The sequence below is a fragment of the Marmota monax genome, unplaced genomic scaffold (genome assembly GCF_021218885.2).
Source record: "Marmota monax isolate L192 unplaced genomic scaffold, Marmota_monax_Labrador192_F-V1.1 WCK01_AAM20220418_F8-fsc00151, whole genome shotgun sequence".
Lineage (NCBI taxonomy): Eukaryota > Metazoa > Chordata > Mammalia > Rodentia > Sciuridae > Marmota > Marmota monax.
The window spans coordinates 2192204-2205571 of record NW_026694226.1 but is presented as its reverse complement, the minus strand read 5'-3'; the positions used below and the strand labels follow the sequence as shown (position 1 = coordinate 2205571).

The following is a 13368-nucleotide window of genomic DNA, read 5'->3' as shown; positions in this document are numbered from 1 at the left end:
CTGGTTCGTGTGTTGTGTGTGTTTGTGACAAATATATACAATATAAAATTTGCAATTTTAACAATTTGTAAGTGCTCAGATATTAAGTACACTTTTACAGTCACGTATTATAAAAGACACATTAACAGACTACAGTCATTCTTTTGATGATTATTTAAGGAACATTCACTTATTGTACAAGTCTCTTATTTTTTTTTTTGTTTTGTTTTAATAATAGGTTTTATTTAACTTAGTATTTTCAAAGTATTATTTCAGTGCATAATCAATATTTTAAAATTAGTAATAAGATATTTTACATCCTTCTTCCCCCTTTGTACTGTCTTTAAAATCTGGTATTTTACATTTACAGCACATATCAATTCAGACTAGCCATGTTTCAAGTGCTCCATAGTCACTTGTGGCTAGTTGATTCCATACTCAATAGGGCAATTCCAGATGAAACTTTTAGTATTTGTATAAAGTATTCTGAGACCAACAAGTGCGCCCTGTTCATATAATAGTCATTCTATAAGAAAATGAGTGATTAAGGGCTCTTATGTTTTCTTTTATAAGTTTAGACCATATGAAATTTATTTTGTAGTTTCCAAGTGTTTGTATATGAACACTTTAATTTGGCTCAACTTGATATATTATAGCTGAATACACTTGTTTTCCTTCAAAAAGCTGTAATACTATTCAAATTTCATCCTAAATTCTTACACCAGATGCCACAAACTAGTTTTGAAAAACCATTTATTATTATTTTATTATTATCTAGCTCCCAGATCATGTAACCTAACTCTGTACATGATCTGGGAGCTAGAAAATGATAAGACCGTGATGAAGAGGACATTGCCTGTTTCCTTCCTTTCCTGAGTTATTATGCTTCATGCCATATGTCAATTCACAGCCAAAAAACTCTGTTGTTTGCTTTATTTCATTTTCCTGGGCTGGGGATGTGGCTCAGTGGTAGAGCATTTGCTTAGCATGTACAATGCTCTGGGTTCAATGTCCAGCATCACAAAAAAAAAAAAAAAAAAAAAAAAAAAAATCATTTTTCTATCTTGTAGACTTGAGGTTGTCTTCTTCCCTGACTAAGAATACATTATGAGGTTAGTTGTAAATGATTTGGTCTGGTACTTGCAGAAAAGGAAGAAGTACTGATACTGGTGCTACTAAAAGAGGACTTTGGTTTCAGTAGAGGCAGGCTGTGGTAAGAGGAGCACTGAATGAATGGAGCTAATTGCAAGTGAAAGTCAATGTGGTCAGGCATTTTGCTTTTCTCCCTTTTGAGTTGGGAGAGACCAGCCATCTCCAGTGCCTTAGGGAGGCAGGTGTTGGAAGTCTTCACATTTGCCTACCAAATTATGATCTGATTTCTGAATGACATATAATAGGCTATCAAAATGAACGTACTTACATTCTTGTTCATTTAATCTTATGGTAAAAGTTAAATGTGTATAATATAAATGTATTATTAGAAAAAAAATTTTAAGTTATATATGTTATTTGTAGGAGAGAAGTATGGCTACCTTTCACTTCCAAAGCCAGCGGTAAGTAGAATTATGTACATTTCAGACTGTTTTTATTTAGAATCTAGATTGTGTTCTTGTTGCCTACTGCTGCTACTTTCCTTCCCTAAAGAAAAAGGTTAGGATATTAGACTTTGTTCAGAGTTGTTATTCTTAGTAGCAATCTACATGTGGCCCATACTCTGAATATTTGTGTTGGGTTTGAGGATTTGAGAGGATGGGTAACAGAATTTGTGATTAATACGCCCTAATCTAAGGTCAGAAGTCATTTTGTTCTTCACATCCTGGGTCTCTTATACAGATACTTTTCAAGTTACAATGGGGTTACATCCCAATAAACCCACTGTAAGTTGAAAATATCCTAAGTAGAAAATGTATATAATACATCTGACCTACACTCATCATAACTTAGCATCACAGTACACTGTAGAGTATTGGTTGTTTACCCTTCATGAATGTGCGGCTGACTGGGAGCTGGGGCTCACTGCTACTGTCCAACATCTTTTGTTTTTTGGTACCAGGGATTGAAACCAGAGGCGCTTAACCTCCGAGCCACATCTCCAGTCCTTTTATGTATTTTATTTAGAGACAGGGTCTCACTGAGTTGCTTAGCGTCTTGCTTTTTGCTAAGGCTGGCTTTGAACTCATGATCCTCCTGCCTCAGCCTCCCAAGCCACTAGGATTACAGGCATGAGCCAACATGGCCAGGTTAATCTTTTTCTTATTTTGAGACAAGGTCTTGCTAAGTTATCTAGGGCCTTGCTAAGTTGCCAAGGCTGGCTTTGAACTTGTAATCGTCCTGCCCACATCTTGAAAGAATATCATACTGCATATTGCTAGTCTGAGAAAAGTTCAAAATTTAAAATATCAGGGCTGGGGTTGTGGTTCAGCGGTAGAGTGCTCACCTAGCACATGCGAGGCCCTGGGTTTGATCCTCAGCACCACATAAAATAAATAAATAAATAAAATAAAGGTATTGTGTCCAGTTACACCTAAAAAAAATAATAAAAATAAAAATTTAAATACCATTTCTACTGAGTGCATATCATTTTTACACCATCATAAAATCAAAATAGCATTGTCAAATCATCCTAAATTGGGGACCATAGTTTGCATTAAGAACTACTATAGGGGCTGGGGTTGTTGGCTCAGTGGTAGAGCGCTTGCCTAGCAAGCGTGAAGCCCTGGGTTTGGATCCTCAGCACCACATATAAATAAATAAAATAAAAATATTGTGTCCATCTAAATAAAAAGAACTATTATAATGGATTTGAGGGCTGGATTGAGATGTAGCTCAGTGGCACAGTGGTTTGCCTGGCGCCCAACAAAGCTAAAAACAAACAAGAAAACCTCCAAACTATAGTGGATATAAAAATAGTCAAATGTTAAAAATCTTTCACATTACTACTATGATGTCTTTTTCATGCAGAATTTAGTTTTGTACATGCCCACCCCAGCTCCCAAACAAGCTCAAAGTAGATAGATGTCTAGATCTTTTTGTTAGCACTGAGTTCCAAGGAACCCACAAGGACAGAGTAACATAAGCAACAACAGGCAGAAAATTCCAGAAATTCCTGAAACTGAGAAAATCTTTTCTGTTTCAAATATCCCAGAAATGCTTAAGGAGGCAATCCAGAAAAGGGGATAGATACAACTTTTAGTGGGAGTCATAAAATGTATTAAATCTTTTTTTTTTTTTTTAATAACAGTAAGTGCTGGCACAGTGGCACATATCCTTAATCCAAGAGATTTGGGAGGCTGAGTCAGAAGCTTCACAAGTTTGAGGCCAGCCTGGGCAATTTAGCATCACCATGTTTCAAAATTAAAAATAAAAAGGGCTGGGGTAGTGTCAGTGAGAAAGTGCCCCTAATTCAATGTAGGTGGAGAGGTACTGCCAAGAAAGTCACTACTATTCCTCTCTATATATTGAAGTTCCTCTCTATACCATCATACTATCAAAAACAAAACACAAAAACAAAAAAAATTTAACTCTAGCCATGTAGTTTTAAGATTCTGGGCCAGTAGGTATAGAAGAGCATATTTATTGACTTCCAAAGGACAAGAAACTACATGACTATTCAGACATTTATCAGTGATGTTATCCCCCAATATGAAAATCCTAGGCTCTGACCACAAGGAGGTTATCTTCCTCCAGTAATAATAGCAGTAGCTATCATTTATATGAGCATTTACTATGTTCCAAACACTATACTCAGGAATTTATATGTGATTACATTTAACACATTCTAAAAATTTACTTTCAGATATTAAGAGTGGGGATTTAAAGTTTTTAAATGCTTTTATGATTAGAAAAGTAAAGGTGGACTGGGGATGTGGCTCAAGTGGTAGCGCGCTTGCCTAGCATGCGTGAGGCACTGGGTTTGATTCTCAGCATCACATAAAAATGAAATGAAGATATTGTGTAAAAAAAAAAAAAAAAAAAAAAAAAAAAGAAAAGTAAAGGTTTCTTTATACTTAAAAAAAACACATACAAGTATAGAAAAGTAAAAAAAATCACTCATAAATTTGTAACCCAGCAATTACTTCCATTAATAAAAACAGTTTTTCTTTATTTTTTGTTTCCATATTTGTATGGAATTGATATCCATAAACAACCATTTTCCATTTTTAATTACTTTTAACATAAAGTCATATTCTATGATACACATGTATCACAAATTCGTTAATCATCTCCCTATCACTGAAAATTTAGGCAGTCTTAATTTTTATTTTATTTATTTTTATTTTTAAAATTTTATTTACTTATTTGGTACTGGGAACTGAACTCAGGGATGCTTAACCACTGAGCCACATTCCCAGATCTTTTTTTTTTTTTTTAATTTTTAAATTTGTTTTAATTAGCAGTAGAATGCATTTATGCACTTTGATATATCATACATAGATGGGGTATAATTTCTCATTTTTCTGATTGTACATATTGTAGAATCACATCAGTCATGCAGTCACACGTGTGTGTGTGTGTGTGTGTGTGTGTTTGTAATAATATCTATTTCATTCTACTATCTTTCCTATCCCCATATCACCTCCCATCCCCTCCCTTCACTCCCTTCTACCTAATCTAAGGTAACTCTATTTTTCCCTAGTGCCCCCCACCTCAATTAATTAGCAGCCAAGTAACTAGCCCTTTTTTAAAATATTTTATTTTAAGATAGGGTCTCACTAAATTGCTGAGGCTGGCTTTGAACTTGCAATCCTCCTGCCTTAGCCTCCCAAGTCACTGGGATTACAGGTATGTACCACCAGGCCTGGCAGTTAATTTTTTTTAATTTTTTTATTGGTTGTTCAAAACATTATAAAGCTCTTGACATATCATATTTCATACATTAGATTCAAGTTGGTTATGAACTCCCAATTTTACCCCAAATACAGATTGCAGAATCACATCGGTTACACATCCACATTTTTACATAATGCCCTATTAGTAACTGTTGTATTCTGCTACCTTTCCTATCCTCTACCATCCCCCCTCCCTCCCCTCCCATCTTCTCTCTCTACCCCATCCACTGTAATTCATATCTCTCCTTGTTTATTTTCCCATTCCCCTCACAACCTCTTATATGTAATTTTGTATAACAATGAGGGTCTCCCTCCATTACCATGCAATTTCCCTTTTCTCTCCCTTTCCATCCCACCTCATGTATCTGTTTAATGTTAATCTTTTCTTCCTGCTCTTCCTTCCTGCTCTGTTCTTAGTTGCTCTCATTATATCAAAGAAGACATTTGGTATTTGTTTTTTAGGGATTGGCTAGCTTCACTAAGCATAATCTGCTCTAGTGCCATCCATTTCCCTGCAAATTCTATGATTTTGTCATTTTTTAGTGCTGCGTAATACTCCATGGTGTATAAATGCCACATTTTTTTTATCCATTCATCTATTGAAGGGCATCTGGGTTGGTTCCACAGTCTAGCAATTGTGAATTGTGCTGCTATGAACATCGATGTAGCAGTATCCCTGTAGTACGCTCTTTTAAGGTCTTCAGGGAAAAGTCCAAGAAGGGCAATAGCTGGGTCAAATGGTGGTTCCATTCCCAGCTTTCCCAGGAGTCTCCATACTGTTTTCCAGATTGGCCGCACCAGTTTGCAGTCCCACCAGCAATGTACAAGAGTACCCTTTTCCCCACATCCTTTCCAGCACTTGTTGTTGTTTGACTTCATAATGGCCCTGGCAGTTAATTTTTATAATAAAATAATGCTATTATAAACATCTTTATACCTAAATCTTGTTTACAATTCTCATTAACTCTCCAAGAAAAATGTATGAAAGAGTTTTAGAAATAAAAAAATTTTCCTTAACAGAATTAGTGTTTCTCATGTTAATTCTTAGTGAATTACCATGAAGCCAAAGTGGGGTGTTTTAATGATAGGGGTATTGTTTCACCATGTCCCAGCGTAGTGCTTCTCACTTTTAATTTTTCTTCAGTTCACCATCCTGTCCCCCCAATAGCATGAACACAAAGCTTCAAAACAAACAAAAAGAATGCCACTCTTAAGTTTCTAATGTGAAATTAAAAGATAAGAGGGAATAGGATATTGGATCTTCTAGTATTTGTGATCTGATATCTGGCCCATTTAAAATTGTAGATTTTTTGGCTGGGGGTGTAGCTCGATGATATGCTTAGCATGCATGAGGCCTAGAGTTTAATGCCAACCATCACATTCACACTAATGATATTAAGGAATCTTTATACATAGTACTTCATATAAATCATAGTCTCACAAATATATGAAAAAAGAAGATAATCAACAACATCAATTCACATAGAGAAAAGCAAAGATAACAAAGATTCAAAGGTAGACAACAAAGACAGTATCTTAAGATTTGAAAGTAGATCAGAAACAATAGTAAAAAGTAAAAAAACAGAAACAAAACAAAACAAGCCAACACTCTGTAGAAGTCAAAAGATGAATGATGGTCAAGAAAGAAAAAAAAACATTATAAAGCTGCTAATCTTTTTAAATGAACATATTCTCAATTTGGCTTGTGAATATTAAATTAGAAAAGATAACTCCTAAAAGGATCAACTGTGTCAAAGTAAAGCTGAAATGCTTACATTCATTTAAAAAAGTCTCTTAAATAGCTCAAAAGTCTCTTCTGGTTTCCTCAAAAATTACATGTGATCTGAAGTCACAAATGGTATATTCCTATTTAATTTCTTAATACAAACAATCATGGCTAATACTAACTAAGCCTTCAAAATGACCAGGAACTGTCTTAAAGGCTTTATATATAATAACTCTTAATTTCAAAACAACCCTCCTAGGTGGGTGTTATCATTATCCTCATTTTATATATGAAGAAATGGCGAGGTTAAGTAATTTGTCCAGGGTAACTGAATCAGCAATTGGTAAAGCTGGGAAATGAACTCCAGAGTCCAAGCATTCAATCAGTAAGTATGCTTTTTCTAAAGAGAAGCTTAACAGGCTATACAATAACAGGCAGGTGGTGGTGGTGGGCTGCGGATAGGAAGACAACAGTAAGAATTAAATTATCCTAGAATGATGCTAAAACACCTTTTGCAAAAACTACCCTTGATCTTTCCCTCCCCCTCCTAAAAGAAAGAAAAATAAATAAAGGTTAAAAGGAAACTGAAATTTTACTTCTCTAGCAACTTTCAACAGCTTTCTTTCCTCAACCTTTTCTAAAACCTTGATGATTAGAAAACAAAGATTTTAAAAGATATCATTTTTGGTCAAAATAAAATGATCCTCTGGTAAACCTTCCCTTGGTAATGAAACATTTAAGACAGACTTTTGGTCTATCCCAGCCACCTCCAAACAGAAGGAAAACCAACTTAACAGAACTGTCTTCTTTTAATTTCACATTGGTTTTGTTTCCCCCTCAAAGGCTATTCCTGTTCTAGTTGCAGACGGGAACGCTCCCAGTGACGTCAAGGCAGTCTCCCAGCAACGATTAATAAGGATTGTCCACCACAGGGGTTTCCTGAAAAGCTAGCAAGAAATTATCCACATATTTGCTGCAATATCAAGATGCAAAGATGTGAAGGAATTTCTCTTAATCTTGTAACTCCAGTCTCTGGCAAGCTTCTAAATAGGTTATTCTTCCGGAATGCTCTCCATTTACCCAGAGGTTATTTTCCTTTCCTCTAGCGTTCCCCCACACTGCTTCTCTCCAAATAAAATTAGGTTTTGTTAGTTTGAAACATTTATAGTTGAAATAAATATTAATATAATGGAGCTACAATAGCAAACAGGACTGCATAATCTAAGCTGAAAACCAGACATTATTACTCTTTTTTATTTCATACAAAGAATTTAGAATAAATGAAAGTACAACAGAAAAGAAAATCAAGATAGAAAATATGCCAGCAAGTTTTTAAAGGCACATTTCCACATATACTATCCAAACACACATCCACAGACAGGCAACTTTTAAATTTACCTAGGCTCTAGCCTATTGAGTTTTTCAAATTGACCTCTGCAGGCATACCTCCAAAGATCAGCAGTATTAAGATGGAGTTGCATAAAAGGAAGTAGAAGCCCAAACATTCAATCCAAAAAAGATGGGCTGGATTGTTATGCTCACACATAGGAGTATATCTAATATTTTTCTCCTAAACCAGAGTGGCAAAGAATTTTATATAACTACCCATTTTTGAGGTCTGAAAAACAACATACTAGCTGTCTGATCAGAATCAGTGCAAATAAAGCAGAAAAACTCCAAATTTGAAAACTCAACCTAGAATTATTAATGGATCCTAGGTTCCAGAAAGCTTATGAGCTCCCTTTCCTTCCATATTTAGAAAAAGCAGTTAGGCAAAATTTATTAGCATCAGGACTTACAGGGTTAATTCAGGCACCCTGCTTCAGCGATCCTGACTTTCAGTCTGAGCCTATTCTAAAAGGAAACAAAACAATACCCCTATCATTAAAACAACCCATTTTGGCTTTAGCTCTATTTAACTGTACCCAGTTTTGTCATCATCAAGTCATAGAAGAAGAACGCACCGCTTCAGATGGATTTTTCTTCTTCCTTCTCTCCGTTCCCTCCCTCTCAGAAGAAAAAGACTGCAAACAAAATCACTACGTCACTGGAGGTAGAGGGAATCCCATCTCTGCACTCTTTATAAACCAAAGCCGGCAAACAAAAACAAGTCAATTTTAAGAAACAAGGGAACAAACAAGTAATCCAAAATACAAAGTGATAAAACCAGAAGAAATTCATATAATGGCCTTAATACATAAAAAGGCACTTTTAGTAAAAAGGTTTAACAAATTCCTCCAAGGATGTTTATAATCACAAAAGCTTCCTAGACATAGCAAAGGTGACATATTTCTTCTTATTACATTTAAAGACTAGGGGACAGTTACATAAAGACATAGGACAGAGAAGCATATTCACCCGCCGGGTGTGGATAGCTGGGTAATGACACAGTGAAGGATATTTATAGGGGATTCCCTGCTTCCTGCAATGTGCGTCAACAGCATCACCAAAGAGAACAGAAATCACCACTGTTCTCATAAGCTAAATCTGAATGCAGTATTGCTTGAAATAGCCAGGGAAGAGGTAGAATCTGAATACAGTAAAAGTTCTAGCAAACCTAGTTTTTAAAATATTTTAAAGATTAAAAAAGAACAAACGAAAATGCACACAAAACCCTCACAAAATTTAATATTTGAAAATTCTCTAATTTCTCCCGTTTATAAAAGAGTTAAATAGACCAAGATAGAAAAGACACAATTCTTTGTAGCTTCTTCCCTCCCAGCCTGTGAAGTTCAAGGACTTTTATATAAAGCAAGAAAATCATCCAAAACTCACCCCAAATGGAGGATCAGCATTTACACCAACAGCAAGCTCACATTATTAATGGAGACCTCATTGTAAGAATCTGTTCTGCCGGAATTTTGCCGGAAGAAATTCCTTCTGGGAAACCTGTGCCTCTTCCCCCACCCACAGTCCCCACACCCACCCCCTTCACCCTTGAATGAAATTGCTAGTGATCCTTGCTGCGGTGTCTCCAACAAGCTAATTGCTCTGACAAGCAGCTCTGAAGCAGACCATGGCCCAGCTGTTCTAAGAGATGTCACCCAGAGCTCTGCCAACAGTCTCTCTCTCTCTGTCTCTCCCTCACACCACACACACACACACACACACACACACACACACACACACACGCTGCAAAAGCACCCTCTCCCACCTCCTCTTCTTGCTCTCATTCAAGTAGTTCAGTGGCATGCCTGCCTCCACACTGCTCTGATGATAGCTTTTAAAGACACAGCAGCAGCTCCTTTCTGCTGCACATGTTCATGCCAAAATAAAGTCTTTTTGGTGAAGAATAATGATTTGCAATATGTACCAGATTAAATTCACCTTTAAATTTACTTTTACATTTATTCACCTGCAAAATAATCAAGGTCAGGGGCCTTGTAGCTTTTTAAGGACAATAGCTTAAAAACTACTGGGCTCAACTTTAGAAATTTAAAACAAAGACTAATCCTAGTTACAGAGAATTCTCTTTCCAGTGAACTATATTTAGTAAAATCATTTTTCATTTTGGAGCAGAAGGTAGGCAGCATAGAATACTAGAAGCTATCTGTTCCCTCTGCCATATTTGCCCCTAAAGGATGGAGAGAAAACTTTGGTTATAAAATGAAGGAATAAAAAAAATAGTGAAAACACCTACTGACAAAATTGATTTAAAAAAATGAAAACAGAAAATATAAGTTTGGGAATGAGGACAGATTAAAATAAAGGAAGTGATTCAAAGTATGCTAGCTAGAGCTGTGTAACAAACTTAAAACCTTCAAGTTTGTTTGTTTTTGAGCTGAGGATTGAACCCAGGGCTTAGTGCACTCTACTACTGATCTATAACTCCAACCTCAGGTCCTAATTCTTTTTGTGGTACTGAGGTAAAACCCAGGGCCTTGTGCATGCTAAGCAAGTGCTCTACCACTGAGAACCTGCCTCAGATCCTAATTTCAAGACCCAAAGAAAATAAGTAACAATCTCTATTACTACAGCAAATAATGGATTTTCCAGTGGCAAAAAATCTGCAGTGGCACAAAATAACACATGGCTAGTACACAGGCAACCTGAGGAGAGGAATAAAGTCTGTCATAAAGACACAATTAGTCATTTTTTTAAATATTTATTTTTTAGTTTTAAGTGGACACAATATCTTTATTTTACTTTTATGTGGTACTGAGGATCAAACCCAGTGCCCTGCACATGCCAGGCGAGCGCGCTACTGCTTGAGCCACATCCCCAGCCCCACAACTAGTCATTTTGATCCAAACAAGCACTTTTATTTTGAGCTTGTGTTTTGATTATGGGCCAGGTACTATGAAAAGCTCTAAGAATATTAGATAGGTTCATTAAAGGACATACTAAAGACAAAAAGGGACTCTGGTTTTCATTCTGAGTGAGATGAGAAGCCACTGGGAGTTGGAAGACTAATATGAGAGGTCAAATAGACCACGGAAACAAACTGGCTTTTACATTTAGTGAGATGAGAAGTCACTGGTGGTTTTTAAGCAGGGAATGACATGGTTTTGACTTATATTTCTTTGCTGCATCCAAATTTTTGTTTGGGAAGTTTATAACCATACAGAGAATTTGCAAAAAAGAGTATAATGTTCATTTAGAAGATTCACATACAAATTTACACATAGGTGCATGTATAATATTTTCCAAAACAATTTAAAAAGTTTTCATAATGACTCTTCATGTCTAGAATACTTCAATATGTATTTACTAAAATATATAATAAGGGAATTCTAAACTATAAGAATAACTACTTGCACATCTAGATGAGTTACTTGGTGATGCACATGCAAGGCAAATCTAACCAGCACGGTAAAAGGCTTAAAAACTGAGATGACTTTGGAATCACGAACCAAAGAAAGTTGAACAGAACTTTCAAGTTGAACTCAAATGGGTAAACTGTCTGCTAAAACAGTAAGAGTCAATATTCACTGTAGAATTTAAACAAAACCCATACCGTCATAATTATCAAAATTTCCAGGATATAATATAAAGTTAATTGTTGTATTTAGAGCCAAGATGATCTCAATTTGTACAAAAGATGAATAGTCAAAATATCAAGAAACACAGATATTGGATTTAATTGCCTTGACAACCTTAAACTGAAAAATACAACTGAAGGATAAACATATGCATTCAACAGGAGAACAGAAATCACAGGGGAAAGACTCAGTGAATCTGAAGATAAGTCAAGGGAAATACCAAATATAATACTGATTCTGGACAACAAAGAAAAACAACAGGGTGGGGTGACTAGGTACAGGTCATTAGGATATGTGGGATAACATCCAAAAGTGTAATATTTACTTTGATACATCAGAGTCCCAGAAAGAGAAATAAGACGCTGGTGAAGAGTTCAGCACACTGGAACATACCTGTAGTCCCAGCTAGTCTGGAGGCTGAGGCAGAAGGATTGCTAGAACTCAGGAGTTCAAGGCCAGCCTGATCAACAGAGAGAGATCCTGTCTCAAAAACACAAATATAGGGCTGAAGGTGTGGCTCAGTGGTATAGTGACTAATATAGGCCCTGGGTTTGATCCTAGCAAAGAGAGAGAGAGAGAGAGAGAGAGAGAGAGAGAGAGAGAGAGAGAGAGAAGAAGAAGAAGAAGAAGAAGAAGAAGAGGAGGAGGAGGAGGAGGAGGAGGAGGAGGAGGAGGAGGAGGAGGAGGAGGAGGAGAGGAGGGGGGGAGGGGAGGGGAGGGGAGGGGAGGGGAGGGGAGGGAGAGACAGAGATAGGGGGGAAAAATAAAAGATAGACAGCCAAAGTGTGGGGACTGGGGCTGGGGCTCAGTGGTAGAGTGCTCACCCAGCATGCATGAGGCACTGGGTTCAATCCTCAGCACTACATAAATATAAAATAAAGATATTGTGTCCACCTAAAACTAAAAAAAATAAATAAATATTTTTCAAAAGCCAAAGTGTGGTAAAATATTTGAAGAAATAATGGCTGAAATGAACTTCACAAATGTGTGTAAACCAATAGATTCAAGAGGCAAATCACCAAACAGGCTAAATACAACAAAATCTATTCCCAAATTCAAATAAAATCTATGAAACAAACAAACAAACAAAATTATTGGTAGCAACTACAAAAACAATACACTAGTTATTAAGGGAACAATGACTTAAATAGCTTCATATTTTTTTTATTAGAAACCATAAGGACCAGAAGAAATTAGCACAACATTTTAAAAGTTGTTCAAATACAGAATTTTATATCAGAGAAAATCCTTCTGTAAAGATGAAATAAGGATATTATCAGACAGAAGAAAACTAAGAGAATTCTTTTTTTTTTTTTTTTGGTACCAGGATTGAACTCAGGGGCACTCAACCACTGAGCCACAACCCCAGCTCTATTTTGTATTTTATTTAGAGACAGTGTCTCACTGAGTTGCTGAGCATCTCAACCTGCCATTGCTGAGGCCGACTTTGAACTTTCGATCCTCCTGTCTCAGCCTCCCGAGCTACTGGGATTATAGGCATGCACCACCATGCCCAGCTAAGAGGATTCTTTATAAGAAACTTCCTCTAGAAGAATGGCCAAAAGAAAGGAAATAGGACTGGGAGTGTAGTTTGGTATAGAGCACTTAGTCTAACATGAGGATCTGGGTTTGATTCCAACACTGTGGCAGCAATGTGTGCGTGCATAAGTGGTAATACAACAAAACTTGAAGCACCAGGAATAAAGGAACAAAAACATATGGTAAATACTTGGTTTCTATGTTTGGTATGTTGGTACTGTTTGTATTCCCCCTCCCAAAATTCATGTTGAAGCCCTAACTCTCACCAGCTACTTGCGCAGATGAGATGAACTGGGTTTAAAAGAGCTGGCTG

At 36.4% G+C, this 13368-nt stretch overlaps 1 protein-coding gene across 21 annotated transcripts in view; it reads right to left on the bottom strand.

Moving 5' to 3' along the window:
- R3hdm2 (R3H domain containing 2) overlaps nucleotides 1–13368 on the bottom strand; it is a 152144-nt gene that overhangs the window by 63930 nt on the left and 74846 nt on the right. For 5 of the 21 annotated variants that reach the window (XM_058586142.1, XM_058586139.1, XM_058586145.1 and 2 more), the window contains exon 1: nucleotides 2417–2435. The exons of 12 other annotated variants lie outside the window; for them this stretch is intronic. The gene's annotated coding sequence lies outside the window, so the exon portion shown is untranslated. Of the gene's footprint in view, nucleotides 1–2416; nucleotides 2437–8498; nucleotides 8519–13368 lie in introns of those variants that run through there. 4 more of the 21 variants (XM_058586138.1, XM_058586140.1, XM_058586147.1 and 1 more) reach the window with 3 other exon arrangements.